The 19,322-nt window shown below is 45.1% G+C and overlaps 1 long non-coding RNA gene across 4 annotated transcripts in view; it reads right to left on the reverse strand.

Moving 5' to 3' along the window:
* LOC142829526 (uncharacterized) overlaps nucleotides 1–19,322 on the reverse strand; it is a 129,042-nt gene that overhangs the window by 55,674 nt on the left and 54,046 nt on the right. The window contains exon 3 of one of the 4 annotated variants that reach the window (XR_012903981.1): nucleotides 3,640–4,135. The exons of the other annotated variants lie outside the window; for them this stretch is intronic. This is a non-coding gene — a long non-coding RNA (uncharacterized LOC142829526). Of the gene's footprint in view, nucleotides 1–3,639; nucleotides 4,136–19,322 lie in introns of those variants that run through there. 4 annotated transcript variants of the gene reach the window in all.

Here is a 19,322-nt window from a genome sequence, read left to right on the forward strand (position 1 = left end):
ATTTCGCCTTTGTGCAAAATGGAGCTTCAGGAATCTATTTGGTGCTAATCTAGTGAACACGTTAGCAAGGAACATTTCACTATAGCAACTTCACTATGCCCTTTCCTGGACCAATGGAGTCCCTTGTCTTGTAATCACAGGCCGCTGGTACCTTTTCATAAGAGTTAGTGTCCTTAAGGTATGAAGGGATAAGGACACTCTGTCTCCGTGTCATCCTATGGAACACGCTGTACGGAAGGGACCTACCTGGGAGGGGGAAAACACAGGAGCATTTTATGCTCTTCTGCTTAATTATTTAGCCCTGTTGGTCTGTGCATCAGTTACTGACACTGTGCACTGTCAACAGCAGCCTGTAACACCAGGTTGCATATGACAAGGTAATTTTTCTGCCGCTACAAGGCCTGTTAGTGAAGGGAGCACAGTCTCCTGAGGAGAAAGGGCTGCACTTTAAACCTGTCAGATGCCATCAGACTGAGCTTACTTATGTCACAGAGATTTTTCCTTTAAAATAAAGGGGGAAGATTAACTTCTTAGGGAAAAAAAACAAAACAAAACAGAGAAGAGCAACACTTTCCTCTGAGATTTTTCCTCTTCCTGTTTAATAAGATGCTGAAGGGAAGTGCACAATTTTCCCCCTTGCTTTCGCTAAAGCTAACTGTCAAAAGTTTGTGTGTGTGTTAGCATCAGTGGCTGGAATTCTGCACCAAGGAGGAGGGCAGATGTTGGTACCATGGCAGTGATATTGCCCAGCTACATTAAAACATTGTGTACTCTTTTACTACCACAGTATTGAAGTGGGTGCACAATTCTAAAGGTTAACATTTATCAGTGTCATCACACTTGTGTGTCATTCTTCATCAGAGAACCTCAGAGTGCTTTATGCAAGAGGCAGCGTAATCCTCCCTTTCCACCAGGGGGGAAACTGAGGCACAGAGCAGTGATGTGAATTTCCCAATATCCCCCAACCAGACAGAGGCAAAGCTAGAACTAGAACCCAGGGTTCCTGGGACCTGATGTAGTCTCTAACCACTAGGCCACATGCCTGAAAAAGTTCTTTTGTGTACTGACATAAAGGGCTAGATTGGGGTGACTACCCAACACAACCCTGCTAAGGGGTAGCATGCAAACTGCCCCACCCAAGGAGGAAGTCTGGGAGTCATGGTGACTTTGAGGTCTAAGGAAGTGCAACTTTCTTCCACAGACACACCGAGCCAGCTTTGTTGTCTTGGTTACAGGAGGTGGAGCATGGCTTACTCCTCAGTCCTACGAAGGAGCATGCAGAGCAGAAAGCCTGACCTGGGTAATCCTAATTTGGCCATATGGGGTATCTTTATAGTCATCCCCCCCCCCCCCCCCCCACTGTCCTTTATAGACTGTGGAGAGAGAACCTAGCTCTAAAGAAGCCGTTTCATTTTGGGGGTTAAGGGAGATGTGTTCCCATGTGCTCTTCATCTATTTGTGTCCTGAGTCGGAGACTTGAACTGAAAAAGGACCAGCAACGTTACATAACCCAAGATATTAAACACGGTGTCTCACTCATGTCACACCGAGGGAGTCACAATCTAAACCGGTGCTCTCCAGGCAGTCAAGCTGACACAGGAAGAGGCTCTGTGGAGAAGCCTTTTGGGAGATGAGGGTCCCCGTGTGGAAGATGATTGGACACCTGCTAAGCTAGACAGACAACGTCTGTTCATTGCTTTGAGATCTGTTTTCTCTTAAGTGCTTTCGTCCTAAATAAATCATTCTTTGCTGGAAGTCAGCTGCCTGGTCACTGGTTACACTGTCATTGGGCCCAGAGGGAACAGAACTGCAGGTACTGAACCTAAGTCAGACCTGCTGAGCTAATCACAGTTGATAAGACAGTAACCTAGGGCCTAGCCTATGAGTGAGAGAACCCCAATAAAGGTGATGCCATTTGGTCTGAGACCTAAAGGGAGCACAGTCAAAGAGACCAGGAGAGATCAGTGGTGCCGTTAGCCTCATAACTGTTACAGGAGTTAGCACAGAACACAGTATCTACGAGGCAGAAAATAAGTTTCCGTCTCCCTTTCACCTCTGCCTAGCTCACTGTCATCCCTCAGACAATATCCCTGCCATTGCTCTAGAGGAGAATTAATTGGAGAGCTAAGTGGGAAGTGAGTTTCCAGCGTAAGCAGACGATCTGCAGCCGTAATTGAAATACCCTTTTTGTGTGCGTAAATAATTCATCTGCCACGCTTCCAAAATCAGATATTTGCTCCTGAGATGGTCTAAGACAAAAACAGACACAGTGACCTTTGAGACCGAGTGTGGCTCAGGGCAACAATGGGCCAAATTACAATGCAGGTCTGCCTACCAATAAATCAAACGTGGCTTTGCTGTCCCTGGTATTAGATATTCTGACTGTCCTCTTATTTGCTCGGGATCATCTGCAGTATTTTTTCAGCACTAGTGTGGCCACATCTGGAGTACTGCATGCAGCTCTCGGCCCCCCACTAGAGAAAGGATGTGGATGTATTGGAGGGGGCCCAGTGGAGGAAACTAAAATGATTAGGGGGCTGGAGCACATGACCTACGAGGAGAGGCTGAGGGATTTAGACTTATTTAGTCTGCAGAAAAGAAGAGTGAGGGGGGATTTGATAGCAGCCTTCAACTTCCTGAAGTGGGGTTCCAAAGAGGATGGAGAGAGGCTGTTCTCAGTAGTGACAGATGGCAGAACAGGGATCAATGGTCTCAAGTTACAGTGGGAGTGGTCTAGGAAATTAGGAAAAACTATTTCACTGGGAGGGCGGTGAAGCACTGGAAGGGGTTACCTAGGGAAGTGGTGGAATCTCCATCCCTAGAGGTTTTTAAGTCCTGTCTTGACAAAGCCCTGGCTGGGATGATTTAACTGGGATTGGTCCTGCCTTGGGCTGGGGGCTGGACCTGATGACCTTCTGAGGTCTCTTCCAGCCCTAGGATTCTATAATTCTAAGATGTGTCCAACTTGGATTTCATTTGTTAGTGTTTGCGAAAGGCACAACCATGCTAGTGTTTGCTGAAGGCACAACCATCACCAAAAGGAATAGGAGACAGAAAAAATGGCTTCACCCGCTTGAAGGGAACATGTCACGGTGGTGATATGAAACTAACAGGGCTGCCTCAGCATTACTACCATGATGCTGCAGAATCAGCATCAGCGTAATGCTGTGTCAGCGCCATCATCACACACATGATGGACTGTCATCAATTAGTTTATCTGCTCATTAGGTCTGCCCACAGCGCTGCTCCTTCCACCTTTCAAGTGCAGTCAGCTTTCAAGTAGCCCATTTTATACATCAAACTGCTGGCAACTCCCCTTCACACTGACCAAAATAATGGACCTCACTCGCTTTTTCCTGCATTTGTCAGTCTGCCTAGGAAATCAGAAGTTAACAATTGTCTTTATGTCCCCGGCATAATGAAGAGTAGAATCATCAACGCCTAAGTTCCATGGGACTCCAAAACTCATTGAGGGTGATCCTTGTCTTTCCTCATAGCAAATTAACACAGAACAGTAAAATGAATTCTCCCTCCCGTCCATGGGGTTTGGAGGTTGGTGTTCCTTACATATTCAAAGCTGATAATTAACAATTTGAGATGGACAGAAGCTACAAGGCACATCTAGTGCTCTCCCCTCTCAGCAAGAAAAATATATTTGAGCAGTGTATTATGGGAAACAGCTTGGAACTCAACATAATGCACACAAATATTTCTAAGAAACATTGCTTGCTCATGTTCTACGGTATTATATGAAATTATAGCAGATGCTAAAGTAGCATATGCTCAGTTATTCAGAGTTGAACTGAAGTATTTGGAGTGGGATATTTCAGCCCATAAATGACCTGGGAGTACAAGTGACACTGAAAATCAATGGGACCTGTACTTCTAATTATCTTACTTTTTTTTGAAAATCCCACTACTGGGGCAAAAAATGTTAAACTTGGCTGTCAAAAATTCATATGTAGGCACCTAAATGATGCTTTTCTAGCAAAACAAGACTCCCACCTTCATTGGAGACAGGTTATATAGTCTTCACAGTCGACAAAGCTTCCCACCATCTTTCAAATGTGTGACAGGATGCTTCTTAACCAGGCGTCATTATCTTCTTTCTGGCAATCCCCACTGAATTCAAGCACTGGAGGTGTATAATAAACATTCCCTTACCCCAATGTAAGTTGCACTATTTATCTATATTCTTAGATTACTTCATAGCATCACCAAGTCTGCCGCCAACACTATATTAAAAAGCAATGTTATTGAGTTCTGCCACCAAGGTTGACAGACAGGTCAAATTGCATGGAAATACTTAGCACTGCATGTTTTCTTCTTTCTACTTTTTGCTGAGCATCTCTCTGCTACGAGGAGGAAGGGGATGAGAACACTGGAGCTCCAAAAGTGTGTTGAATAATAATACTGAATTCTGGAACAGCATCGCCTTTATTGTGGGAACACACAACCACTCATCCCGCTAGAGTTCTGCTGTCTCTTGCAACAAGGGATGCCTCCGGGGTGTGCGTTCAAGTCCAAAGCCTCCATCCTTCAAACACGTAGGCATGTGCTTAACTGTAGGCATTGGGCATTGTCCCGTTGACATCAAGAAATCAATTGGGCAGGAAATGATTTAATATTCAGAGCTTTTGAAATGCTTTGCTAATTATAGCCTAAATGTAGCCCTCAGTAGGGGTAAACAGAGACCGACTGACTTCCGTAGGGGTAAACTTAGACTCCCACAGTATAAACCTCGGGATTTTTCTGTGTAGATTTTTGCTTATCATGAGCATGATTCACCTAGATCATGGGTTCCCAAACTGAGGGGCGTGAAGAAATTCCAGGGGGGCGCAAGGCAACCCAGCCACCCCCCCTGTCAATCCCACTCCAAGTTTTGCTGCTATTTTTGGGGGGAGAGAGCGTGAGGGTTTCTCAAAAATCAAAAAGGGGGCATGACCTAGATCCATAGAAGTTAATAGAAAGACACTCTCTGACTGAGGTGGGCTTTGGCTTAGTCCCCAAGATCCCATCACTAACTTTTTGTAGATGATCTTTCAGTTGGATTTTTAAATATTTCGACAGGTGCCACGTACCAGATTGTTCAGTGCAGAAGGCTCGGTAGAACTAGGGCTGGGTGCATGCAGGACACAGTGCTCTGAGAACAGCCTCGTGGCTCTGAGAACAGCCTTGTGCATTTTCCCTCATCCCTGCAGGCATGTTTACCCACAAGTATGCATGTCCACCAGGGAATCCTACCCACTGTCAGCTCCCACAGTCTGTGGGAAGTGGAATGAGACCCAACTTTCTTCCCAGCTGAAACTAGGCTGCTCTGATGAGGAGCCAGGGCATAGCCAGGAGGTGAGCCAGGAAAGAAGGAACCGGACTGGAAGAGCCAGCAGGTGCCAGAGTCAGCAATTAGAAAAAGCAAGCCGGCAATACCAGCAGCCAGGAGCACTGGTGGTGCTAGGAGACAGTATTATTACCATTATTATTATAGCCAAAGTAGAATCATTCTTTATTTTGCATAAAAAGCTTCCCTTAAAGTTATCATTATGCTTGTGAGTTGCACGTCAGTTTTCCCAATGTAATCAGTCCTTCCAGCTGAAATGAGTGCAGAATTGTGCCTTGCACTTAAAACCAGGGAATGCGACATCCGGCCAGGCTCTCTGCTCCAGCCAGACCGTGCTTACTGGGATGGGGACCTCAAAAGCTAGTTGCAACCTTTGCAAGCCCACGGTCTTGCCCTGCTATATGTTGGAATAACCTAGGGTACGTCTAAACTACATGGCTCCGTCGACAGAGCCATGTAGATTTGTTTGTTCGACAAAGGGAAATGAAGCCGCAGTTTAAATAATTGCAGCTTCATTTACATTTACATGGTTGCCGCGCTGAGCCGACAAACAGCTGATCAGCTGTTTGTCGGCTCAGCGCGCTAGTCTGGACACTCCCCTGCTGACATCAAAGCCCTTTGTCGGCAGCCCCGTTATTCCTCATGGAATGAGGTTTACCGGGGCTGCCAACAAAGGGCTTTGATGTCGGTAGGGGAGCGTCCAGACTAGCGCGCTGAGCGGACAAACAGCTGATCAGCTGTTTGTCGGCTCAGCGCGCTAGTCTGGACGCTCCCGCGCCGACCTGAAAACCCTTTATCGACCTCCCCATTATGCCTCGTAGGATGAGGTTTACCAGGGAAGTTGGTAAAGGGCATTCGTGTCGGCAAGGGAGCATCCAGACTAGCGCGCTGAGCCGACAAACAGCTGATCAGCTGTTTGTCGGCTCAGCGCGGCAGCCATGTAAATGTAAATGAAGCCGCGATCATTTAAATCGCGGCTTCATTTGCCTTTGCCAAAACAACAAATCTACATGGCTCCGTCGACGGAGCCATGTAGTTTAGACGTACCCCTATTGTTATAGCCCCTCTTCTTGGGACAAGGGTTGGGAAGGGAATGGTCAAAAAACCTCTACTGTAGCCAGAAACTTCCAAGCAATTCTTCTTAGGCTAGGCAGCCAGAAACCCTGGTCTTTGGACTACTGTGCACTGCTGCGATGAACAAAACAGCACAAAGGGAAGACCAGAAGCTAGCCCTGCTGCGTGTAGACGTGGGCAGTTACTTCGGGCTAGTCAATTTCTAAAAATGGTGACCAGCCGGGAACATGCAAATCAAACGGGGGATATTTAAATCCCAGGCTTGATTTGCAATTCCGGTCACCCTCATTAGCCTCCCTAGATCAATCTAAGGTGCTAGTGTAGACATACGCTTAGCTCTCTAAAGGGAGGCCCATGTCATCTTCCTGGTGCTGACAGGGCCCTCCACTCTCCCTGGGTTTTCTAGGTGGGCCAGTAGGTAGGTCTTTTGGCACCTCGCATGGGCCTGTGCCCATAATCTATGAGGTGTTTGGAGACAGAAAGCCCCATGTTCCCATATCTCAATCCATAGGTTACACCAGCATAAACCTGGAATAACTCCATTTGGCTCCAAGGGAGTTGTTCCAGATTAAGAGGCTGGTAACTTACCTCCGAATCTGACCTGCCTGTCTGCGTAGGGCTGTCGGCCTCCACAGGTGCCACAGGAGGGGACGCAAAGATTTTTAAAAAGAGTAGCTAGCCATGGGGTGTCAAAATAAATCAGCAATAAAATCACATTGATGAAATGACTGGAGGTTAAAGAACAGTCGTAGCTGCTGTGGTTCCTCAGAGGTCTGAGCACCACATGGTGACAATCCCACAAAAGGATCGTGCCCCTCTGTGACGCCATTGCTTGAACCCTCTGCTACAGAACGGAGGGGAATACAGGCTGCCCTGCCGGCCTTGGCCACGCAGCGCATTAATAGAACAGAAGCGCTCCGGCAATGGCACTGGATCTGTGGCAGCTGTTTGTTCAATGTTTCATGCTTTTAGCCACATCTGCTCCAAATGAGTGTTAATATTGCAGTGGCATCCACTAAGGAGGGGCTCTGTCAGCTTTGCTGAGCATCAGTCTGACCCCAGTGACAACGAAAGAGCAGTTTGCCCCCACAGTACCCTCTGTTTTTTATCCTTATCCTCTTAGCCTGCCTCTACTCTGACAGAACACCCTCCCTATTTCTCCTCTCCCCTACCCCCTCCACACACAAAAAAAACCCTAAGACTTTTCTCAAGGAGAAAAATTGCATTTATTTCTAGAACCCTGTCCAGCAATGTCAGATAACAGTTTATTCATCCCTCGGCCCCTGGATGACATTGAAGCATATCAACAGTGACAAAAGTATATTGAATAATTATCTTGAAATTAATACATTATCCCAAACTTAAATAAATGTCATCTGATCAATATATCTTGGAATGGAAAGGGAAGAGAATGTGAAGGGCATCGCTTCATTATTCATTAATTTTAGAGTAATGTAGGCAGATGAAATGGTTATTTCAGAGCACTGCTATTATACTCACTGGCATTTTAAATAACTCCCAAGATTTAACAGTATATATTCCCTTGTTGGTGCAGCTTATAGATGTTAACACTGTGGGTTCCAGATTTCTCTGCTTGACAATGCTAGAAAAGACCCGGGGTGATATTCAGATTGTATTTGCTGTGGGGGTGGGGGGTTTCTTCTTTTTTTCATTTCTTTTCAAGCATAAAAATACAGTCCTATCATGATTGATACAACTCTGTGCTGGTGGGAGTCCAGCTACAGCAGCTGTGCAGAAGCATTGAATCCCTAAGAATGAGAGATGACCCTATTTTAATCTGTCTGTAGAGATCTGGATAAAAACCAAATCGCCGGCTGCAATTCTCTGTGTGTGGAGCAAACGGAAGTTGCATTATTGCCTTCTAGAAACAGTAGCATTGCCTTGACTTTTGTGCGTGCTGATTCCAGGCAATGGAGCATGAACAAAGTTACATTTGCATCACCTACTGCAAATTGATGGCAGGAATTAACATGCCATTGATGTAGAAATACAGTGATGGAAAATGCAGGACTTTTCCCCTTTCATTGACCATCTTAAATAGGGTGACCAGACATCCCGTTTTTGAAGGGACAGTCCCATGTTTAAGCCCTCCTGAACGTGTCCCAACTTTCTCTTCAAAAAGGGCAATTTGTCCCCTATTTTCCGTCTCCCCTCAGCCCCATTGGTTATTCGTGGTTCCTGATGCTGTCTGGCTCCCTGCTTGCCAGCTGCCCACGCACTACTGGTGGCTGGGGGGCGGTCCTGTGGCCAGTGATGGGGGGTGTGCAAGACTGGGGGCGGGATGAAGATGTAGTATTGCTGGGCCTTCCGTTTCCTCAGCTGGCCTATCAGCGCAGCCCGCACTGTGTGCTGGCTCTGGGCCAGCAGGCCCTGCTCCCGATCCTGTGTCTGGACCGGCATTAGTTGTGAGCTGTGGTGAATCTCACCCACTGGTACTTTACATGCTCCCCCCTTGCTGTCCTCTCCTTGCTTCGCCCCTTCACTCCCTTCCCAAAGCCACTGCACCTCCATGTGCCTCCAGTAGGGCACATCCCACTCCCGGGGCTGTGCTGAGAACCAGCCCAGGGTCAGACCTCTCAGCTCACCCGCATCCTTCCTTCCCTCATTGCCTTTGGCCTGGCTGGCACCCTAAAAGCGCCCAAGACTCTCTGGTCCAGGACACTGGCCAGGAGGAGCCAGCCTCCACACAGCACTGACAAGGGGAGGCCTCTCCTCCCCTCAGGGTCAGCTCTAACACGGGTGTGGGGGAAGCAATTTCCAGCCTATTCAAGCCCCACACCTGCAGGCTCCATAGCAGCCCCTGGGCAGAGGCTTACACTCCTCTTTCTCCACCCCAGCCCTAGGTCCTGCCCTCAGGGCGCATGAGGTTGCTCCATCCCCTAAGCACTGTCCCCTACGGAGTCATCTTTCTGGCTGGGTTCATTGAAGACCATACAGTCAGGCTCCCAGGGCCCCGCTGCACAAGGCATCCTTAGGGCTTAACCCCTTCCTGCTGCACTGTAGCCAGGGCACAGGACGTGGCTGGGTTATGTCGGTGGCCAGCAGCAGCCTGGACGTGTTAACTGCCTTTCGGGCAGGATGGGACAAGCCTCAGAGGGGAGAGAAGAAGAGATGATGGCTGCAAAAACAAGGTCCAGGTCATCTCTTCTTCATGCCCCGTCCCACGCAGCTGCAAGCAGCTCCCATCTCTTCCCTCCTACACAGTGCTGAGAGGCTGCTGCTGGCCCCATTCTGATGTGAACCCTGGCAGAAATGTGGGGATGGGAGACATGAGACCCTCTGTCCCCGCCTCTGCCCCCCATGTGTTGTCTAGGCAAGATGCAGCACAGGCACTACAAAAGGCAGGTGCATCCTAGCAGCCCAGCTAGGCATGGGGGTGCATAGAGCCGGATAGGTTGGCCACCTTGCCCCATATGAGAGAGGTACATGGGAGAGAGAGCATCTGTGTCTGTGTGTAGGGTGAGTAAGGGGGTGTGAATGTTTTAAAGTTTTAAAGACAAGAAGCTAAATAAAAACAATCCAACCATGCCGTGTTTCTTTGTAATGGGGCCTCATTCAACCTGTTGTTAATGTGAACTTTTGTGTTCCGTGGTCGTCTGACGAGTTGCAGTTGAACTTGCTTGAATACAAGCCATTTTGCCAGGTGTCCTGTATTCCACAGTGGGAAATAGGGTCACCCTAATCTTAAAAACCACTCAAAAGTGCACATTTTACCAGAGGCAGCTAAAATGTGCACATCTCTAGGGTTACAGTTTTAATTGTCCATTACAAAAATCTGTGGCCAGATTCTGAGCTGCTAAACTGAGCACAGATCCAGTGACGCATACCAGCTAAAGCTCGTCCCAGTAAGGATTTGTTTGCACACATTTGTGGGTGACACTAAGCTAGGGGAAGAGGTAGATACATTGGAGGGCAGGGATAGAGTCCAGAGTGACCTAGGCAAATTGGAGGATTGGGCTACAAGAAATCTGATGAGGTTCAACAAGGACGAGTGCAGAGTCCTGCACTTGGGACGGAAGAATCCCAAGCATAGTTACAGGCTGGGGACTGACTGGCTAAGTAGCAGTTCATCAGAAAAGGATCTGGGGATTACAGTGGATGAGAAGCTGGATATGAGTCAATAGGGTGCCCTTGTAGCCAAGAAGGCTAATGGCATATTAGGGTGCATTAGGAGGAGCATTTCCAGCAGATCTAGAGATGTGATTATTCCCCTTTATTTGGCACTGGTAAGTCCACATCTGGAGTATTGCATCCAGTTCTGCCCCTCCACCCTGGGAAGAATGTGGATGCATTGAAGAGGGTCCAGCGGAGGGCAACCAAAATGATTAGGGGGCTGGAGCACATGACCTAAGAGGAGAGGCTGAGGGAGTTGGGCTTAATAAGTGTGAAGAAGAGAAGGGGGGAGGGGATTTGATAGCAGCCTTTAACTACCTGAAGGGGGGTTCCAAAAAGGATGGAGAGAGGCTGTTCACAGTAGTGATGGATGGCAGAACAAGGAACAATGGTCTCAAGTTGCAGTGGGGGAGGTCTAGGTTGGATATTAGGAAAAACTATTTCATTAGGTGGGTGGTGAAGCACCAGCTGCCAGAGGGTTACCTAGGGAGAGGGTGGAATCTCCATCCTAGAGGTGTTTAAGTCCCGGCTTGACAAAGCCCTGACTGGGTTGATTTAATTGGGATTGGTCCTGCCTTAGGCTGGGGGCAGGACCTGATGACTTCCTGAGGTCTCTTCCAGCCCTAGGATTTTATGATGTGAGGAAATACCTTTTTATTTTAAAATGATGGCTACTCAAGCAATATGTAAGATTTCATCAAGGCATGTTTATCAGAGTCCTTGTTTCCTGTTTACAAGAGAGGGCGTTAGAGAGACAACTTGGATGAGCTAATGTCCTTTGCCGGACCAGCCTGTGTTGTTTGAAGATGCATGTTTTCAAGTTACACAGAGCTGTCTGGGCAGTGGCCTGAGGAAGAACTCTGCATAGATCAAAAGCATATGGTTTTTACCAACAAAAGATGGACCACCATAAGATATTACATCGCCCACCTTGACTCGCTAATATCCTGGGACCAACATGGCTACAAGCACACTGCAAACAAGAGAGAAAGTGGCACTAATCCACGTGTACAACTTGTATGAGTTAGCCTGAGTACTGCTAGCCTCAAGTGTTCAGGATCCATTAGCCAGGCCACTGCAAAAATCACGAGACTGGCTTTAAAATCATGAGTTTAAAGCCAAACAAAACTCTTGGTTTATTCTTTTAATTTGCCTGGTGGTTCCTAAGCCACTGGGGTTCACCCTTTCAAGCTTTTCTCTGCAACCGTAAGGGCTAGAACTTTTAAAAAATGAAAACAGATTCTCACATTGTCCCTTGACTTCCAGAGCCGAACCTTTGGGAAACAACACATCACAACATTTGTGATAAAACCCTGAGGCTTGGCCACACACAAACCCATGCTGCTGACAGGTTATGATATTCTACCCAAACTCTAGCAATCTGGAAGCAATCTTTATGCCAAATATCAAATGAATGAATCCTCGCTACTACATGTGTGCAGCATCAGCAAGCCCAGACTTTTTCTTTATAGATTTCCTTTAAAAATAAATAAGAACTTGTTATAAAATGAACCATAATAAAGCAATCTCTATTCTGCAGCTTTGTGTATTCTAACAAACGTTAGTACTTTATATTCCACAATACACATAAAAAGTTATGTTGAAAGAATGTTAAAGGTCGCAAAGTCAAGCACTCAAAACTTAAGCAACACCAGATTTAATGCTGCCAACCTCAATTTGGCCCTATTTGTGTACAAGCATTATAATAATAATTTTGGACTTGATCACATACTATTTTTCCACAGAACCCCCATCCTAGTGCACCACGTGGACTTGCTCTAGGGATGAAGCAAGTTTTGTCATGAAGGAGGCTGCTGTCTTGTAGCAACCCTGGCTCATTTCTCGTAGAAAAGTGTGTCATGAATGAGACGGGGGACTACAGGAGAGCAAATATGATCTCTTGATTAAGGCAGTTAAACATTGTGCAAGAGCACTATCTTCTGTCCCTACCTCAGTTAGAGAGATGTGTGATGCTTGTGAAAACACTTAAACCAGTCTTTTCACGGGTGGCCACTAATTGTGTTTTTCATGTTCTGGATGCCCAACTCGAAACCCTGGGGTCTGACTTGCTGAGAATTCAGAGATGCAACTGAAGTCAATAGGCGCTGGGCTTTGAACATAGAAAGTGCAAAGTAGCCTATTTCAGAAGATTTAGCATTATTTCCCAAACTAGCCAATCAAAATTAGTGACCCTGTTTACCTTAATCTCACCATGTTTCAGTTTCTCTTTTATAAAATGGGGATACTAGCACCTCTTTGTGTTAGAGGGATGTTGTGAAAATAAATTTACTTCTATTTCTGAAGCAGCCAGACACACGTGAAGTACCATGGAAAAGCCCATGAAAAAAAATCTGCTTTCAGAACAGGGCTGGCACATCTGCAAGAAGAAAAGAGGGCGGGCAGGCCATACATTGGCCAAGGAGAAGAAAACAAAATATTAAATAGTAGCTCAATCAATAAAAGCTTGATCCTGTAGTCATTAAAGTCAATGCAAAAACACTTCACTCTTAGGCCTTGTCTTCACTCTATGGAAGATCGCCACTGCCACGATCAATCTTCTGGAGCTCGATTTAGTGAGTCCAGATAAGACTCAATAAATCGATCTCAGAGGGCACCCCCACCAGCATCAGTACTGCTCCTCTTGCGAGAAAGCCGACAGGAGCATTTGCTCCCATCAGCCTCCTGCTGTGGGAATGGCTCCAAGCTCAGCTTAAGGTAAGCCAACTCCAGCTACATCTTCTCTGTAGCCCAGAGTTACCTACCTGGAGCCAAACTTCCAGGTCTAGCGTACACCTGGCCTTATATAGCTCCATTCATCAGTAGATTTCAAAACACTTCCAAAGGAAGTCAGTCTCATTACTTTTTATTTTACAGACGGGAAATGTGAGACCTAGAGTTGTGAGGTCACCTGCCCATGGTCACCTAGCTAGGCTAGTGGCAGAACTGAGAACAAAACCCAGCTCTTCTGATTCCCAGTCCAGTGCTGTAATCCCTAGGCCACGCTATCCCTCTTAATTAGGCCTTTATTAGAAAGGCTGCAAGCTGTAATACAGTATGCAAGAATAGCTCCATGTTGAGAGAACAATTTATTCTGTTAATTTGATGTAGGATTCTGAAAAGACCCTTAAGGAAATTAAGAATCCAATTCCCATAGTATTTCAACGGGATGTGGGCTCCGAAGTCCCTTAACTCCTTTGAAAATCCCAGCTTTCATCTTCCTCCCCCACCCTCCGCCACTCACAGAATGTCTGTGAGCAGACTGTGATTTCCTCACATTTGCTTGCTATTCAGATTTACTCAACACATTTTGGGAGGTTTCTTTTATCCTCTCGATTGATTGCAAAATTCAAGCTGTGTTGTTAGTTGTGATTGCTCACATCAATCTCATGGAATTATTTCCAATCCTTCCATGAGTGGGCTGAATCCTCAGTTGGGTTACTGGTTGGGTAACTGGTCCAATCAGTAACCTTGCCAGAATTTGCTATTTGTTTATATATAATTTAGAAGGATAATATTGATGTTAATTTTAAAGCATCTTTTTACAATTTTCACTGAATTAAATTTTCACAGTTTTGGAGGAAATTATGGAGGGATGGCAAATGGGGATGGCTCACAATATAATTAATGTTTCTCAAAAAACGAAAGCTAAAAAACTGCCACAAATTATCCATATCACATGTCAAAATATACAGAAGACCAGCAAACAATAATTAGAGTGGTAAATGAAATTCAAACGATTTGTAGGTCCAATTTAAATAATTTATCTAAAACTAGTTAGGTCCAACAAATGGCATGAGAGCAAAAGCGACGAGGAGTCCTGTGGCACCTTATAGACTAACTGAAGTGTAGGAGCATAAGCTTTCGTGGGCAAAGACCCACTTCGTCAGATGCATGTAGTCTACATGCATCTGACGAAGTGGGTCTTTGCCCACGAAAGCTTATGCTCCTACACTTCAGTTAGTCTATAAGGTGCTACAGGACTCCTCGTCGCTTTTGCAGATTCAGACTAACACGGCTACCCCTCTGATACATGAGAGCAAGTTTTCTATGAAATTTTGGGTGCTTTAATTCTTCTAGTTGGATCAGAAATATATTGAAAGCACCCTTTCTTACAGTATTTTTCTTCTTCCACATCCAGTCCTCATAAGAATCAGGAAGTACAGAGATGAATTGCATGGAAAAATAATTTACTAGGGAAAAAAATTTTTTTTTGAATCTTGAAAAAAGAGATTTAGTTCCATTTAAGTTTTAATCAAAGGTTAACATTATTCAAATGATTTTGGCCATCCCAAATAATGACTCGTTATTTAATAGAACAATCTCAATAATAATAATTTTATGGACTTTAAATGTTCTGAAGACACCTCTCGTTTAATGATGGAATGGCCCATGTGAGTTGTAACATGACATTTGCTGCTAGGTCCTCACCTAGTCCCTCCATACAATTGAAGGAGTCTGTTATACAGAATTAGATATTAAAACCTCCTTCACCTTGCAACTGGATCGCACAACTTAAACAAATTGCTTTTGAATTGTGCCATCGCAGAATGAGCACCAGTCCATTAAATGATACCTAATTAGGGCTATGGACTCCAAATTACTTATGTTGCCCCATCCAGGCAGAGATTTGTGGGTAATAAATTATCCATGATCTCAAGCTAACTCCTGCTAACTAGAGCTGCGAGAATAATTTTTGGCAAGCAATTTACTCAACAAATTTCGTCTTTTTCCCTACTCATAGTAAATCTGCAAGCGCACTTTCTGTGTGAAAGCATAGGTTTTCAGAAATTATCAAATTTTGGGAGTTATTTCCCTTTGTAAATTTCAAGTGTAACCACCACCAGGTAGATTTGAACCTTGAACCTCTGGAGCTTAGGGTATGTCTACACTAGCCCTCTAGTTTGAGCTAGGGAGGATAATGTAGGCATTCAAACTTGCAAATGAAGCCCGGAATTTAAATAGCCCGGGCTTTATTTGCATGTTCCCGTCCAGCCGCCATTTTTAAATGCCACTAGTCTGGACTAACTGCCCGCAGCTACACACAGCAGTTAAACGGTAATTCGAACTAAGGACTTAGTTCGAATTACCTGTTACACCTCATTCCAGGAGGAGTAACAGGTAATTCAAACTATGTACATATGTATATATTCACAAATACATTACATATCCACATACTCTACCTCTAAACAGGGTGTACTAAAAATAGTCTTGAGTCCTTTCTGTGGAATTTCAGTCTCCAGAACCTCAATACTCTGTTAGCACTGTACAGATCAGGAAGATACACTACCAAAGATTAACTGCAATATATTAAGGGTTTGTAATAGCATTAAAGGTTAAAAGAGAAAAGTGCAGACTTTATTACAGCGTAGGTGGTGCCACAAAGGGACATGTTTACATAAGAGTGTGTTCAAATTACCGTTTAACTGCCCCGTGTAGCCGCGGGCAGTTAATCCAGACTAGTGGCATTTAAAAATGGCAGCCAGAGGGGAATATGCAAATAAAGCCCGAGATATTTAAATCCCGGGCTTCATTTGCAAATTCGAATGCCTATATTATCCTCCCTAGTTCGAACTAGGGGGCTAGCGTAGACATACCCCTAGAGTAGGAGCCTCTATCTTTTTGAGCTAAAAGCCAGCTGGTTCTCAGCTCTTTCAGTAGAGATCTCTTGTTCTTATCTGTTGCTGTAAATGCTCTAAGTGTCACTGCATGGAACAGTGACCCACACTAGCACATTTTTGTGCAAAAATGGAGCTCACGGAGCATCCACACTACAAGAGCGTTTTACGCAAGAAAAAGTACAGTAGATTGTCAGAAGACAGGGCTTTCTGTGCAAGAGTTATTCCTCTTTCTACGAGGAAAAAACCTTTTTTCACAAGAGCGCTTGTGCAAAAAGGCATGTGTGGACAGACAACAGAGGTTTCTTGTGCAAGAAACACCTATCGAAAAAGCCCAGGTGCTCTGATGGCCACTCTGAGAATGGCTTGGCAGAGCTTTCTTGTGCAAGAGCATCCATGGCAGTGTGGATGCTCTCTTGCGCAAAAGCACATCCCTTGCACAAAAGCACATGGCAGTGTGGACGCACTCTTGTGCAAGAACTTTTTGTGGAAGATCTCTTCCACAAAAAGTTCTTGCACAAGAAGCCTGCAGTGTAGATGTATCCTGGGTGTGTGGATTGCACAAGCAATTTGCTACAAGTGTTCAGGGCTCAACAGTTGAATTGTAGTGGTGATTGCTCAGGTGAGGATGCTGTCGGAGTTGTGATTGTAACCTGCACTGGCCCACAAACACTAGCATTACTGAAGTGAGCCCAGCTAAGCATAGAGGTGAAGATGCAGCAGCACTGGCTACAGGTCTGCCTGGAATCTTGGATTTTTACTCATGCCCCTACCTCAGGCTGGGGTTCATGCTGTGGCATCTTCACTGCTATTTTTAGCCATGCAAGATAGATTAAAGCTAGTGCGGGTGTGCCAGCCTGTGCTGCTGTCCGCCTCTCAGACAGCAGCGTAAACATGCCTTAAGACACCACAACGTTTGTTCCCCTTTTGGTGGGAAGCCTGGCTATGCTTAGAAGTGTTGCTGTTTTACTGGAGCCACTATGGGCCTAGCACTGCCCCTCAGGGTACACACACCAGTACAGACACGGTTATACCAGTATGGAAGTGTTTATGGCAGTGTAGATTATACAGGTGGAATACAAATTGCAACAAGCCACACTGGTATAACGTGCTTTACATTGTAATTGCCCCTATCCTGCGGCTTTTTAGAGCATATGTACGATGGCAAAAAACTTATGCCCTTTGCTGACGTAGTGATGCCAGTAAAACTTTAAAAATGCAGACCAGTTCTACCTTTTATAGGCACCAATTCAGCAGTAAGGTATTCAAACACATGCTTAACTTGAAGCACAGGAATGAACCCACTGATGCCTGATGAAATACTTTGCTAAACTGAAGTGTTAATCAGAAGGGAGTGAACAAATGTCTGAGCCTAGAATTCAAACAGGGAGTAAATACCACTTTAATAATCCTAACCAGCAGGTACGCTTTAAGAATGATCATGTAGACCAGTGTTTCTTAAACTGTGTTCCGCAGCACACCGGTGAGCCGTGAGGCAGTCGGAGGTGTGCCACGGAGAACAGAATTCAAAATGGCCACCCTTAAAGGGCCAGGCAACCTTCTCCTCCCCCCAATTATTGTTCAGTGTTCCTTGGTCTTAACAAATTTAAGAAACACCGATGTAGACCCACCAATACCAGGAAAGCACTTTAAGCACATGATTAAGTTGGGGCTGAGCCTACTCACATGCCTTACATTAAGCATGTGCTTAAATCCCTTCATAAATTGGAGCCTCAGGACCAGAGAGCGAACCCCTTACTCTCACTGGGAGTTACACACTCCCGGTACAAACTCTTGTGAGAATTCAGTACAACTCTTGTGAGAATACCAGCTGAGCCCAGTAGTAAGGGGTTTGCAATTTGACTGTTAGGGTTTGTGGAAACCCTTCCTCATGAAGGGGACCCTTAATTTAGCTGATTAGTTCTATTTATTTCAATTGGAGTACTTGTGTGAGGGCTGAATAATCTAGCCAGGGCTATTCAAGTTTGGAAGCCCCAGGGGCCGCAGGGCTACTCACAGCACAAACCGAGGGCTGCAGCTTTAGTGTGGTTGCATATACATGCAAATATATATGCAAATAGCTTCTTGCACACCGATGGGCATTAATACAAAGATTAAGGGAAGACTACACAACATACAGGCCCCATGTAAATCAGTTCTGCTGATATTAATAAAATGCAATATTTACCCAATTTCCACCCACATGACAGCACTTTTAATGACCAATGACAGTCCAGAAATTTAACTACTAAAACGCATATCAACAGAAGACCATTATATTGACTACTTTTTTGTTTTGGCTCCTACCCGCGTAAACCCAAACTGCACCGCAGGCCGCAAACAAACAGGCTGCATGAGGCCCACAGACCATGCATTAAGTTGCCTTGATCTAGCCCTTACTTTGGAAACATTTGTAGTTTTGAAACTTCTTGCATTGCTAGTTTGAGCTCTAAAAATAACAACTTATTACTAGGGACGTGTATCAAGTTTTGAAATTTTGAAGAAAATTATCAAAGTCAATGAAAAAAATTGAATGAAATGTTCATAAAAATGTCACCCCATTCTTGGACCACCTCTAATTATTGCTTGGCCCACCTTCGCTACAAGGATTTCAAAGTGCTTCACACATGTTAATTAAACACCAGTCCCACTGGGAAATTACCAGGCATGATTGGCCCCACTTAAAGATGGGGAAATTAACCACAGTCAGACTTATTAGATCATTGTAAGAATCTAATGGCACTCAGGGCTTCAATCCAAAGTGCAAAAAATGTTTTGACACCTGCTTCCCACCCCTTGATTTGGAATAGCCGTCATCTGATGACTTTCAAGACACACTGCAAAGCTTATCTTTGCAAAGGGGGAAGAGCTGGAAAGGGCTGGAAAATGGTGGTTTTAATTTAAATCATAGCTGTCAAGTTTTATCCAGCTCCATTTTATGCAAAAATGACCTCACAACAAAGTTTAAAGTTGTTCCAGGTTCCTGCCTATCACATGGCTGATCTGGGTCGGGTTATAAAAGGAAAGGGGGAACTGGTACCAAAAAGATGACTATAGAAGACTATAAAGGTGTCTGCCCAACTACTGAAGTTAGGTGGTTAGTAACCAGAAGGCTTTTTTATTTTAAAAAATAAAACAAGGCCTGAAGAAAGGAGTGTGAA

Source organism: Pelodiscus sinensis, chromosome 5 (assembly GCF_049634645.1).
Source record: "Pelodiscus sinensis isolate JC-2024 chromosome 5, ASM4963464v1, whole genome shotgun sequence".
NCBI lineage: Eukaryota > Metazoa > Chordata > Testudines > Trionychidae > Pelodiscus > Pelodiscus sinensis.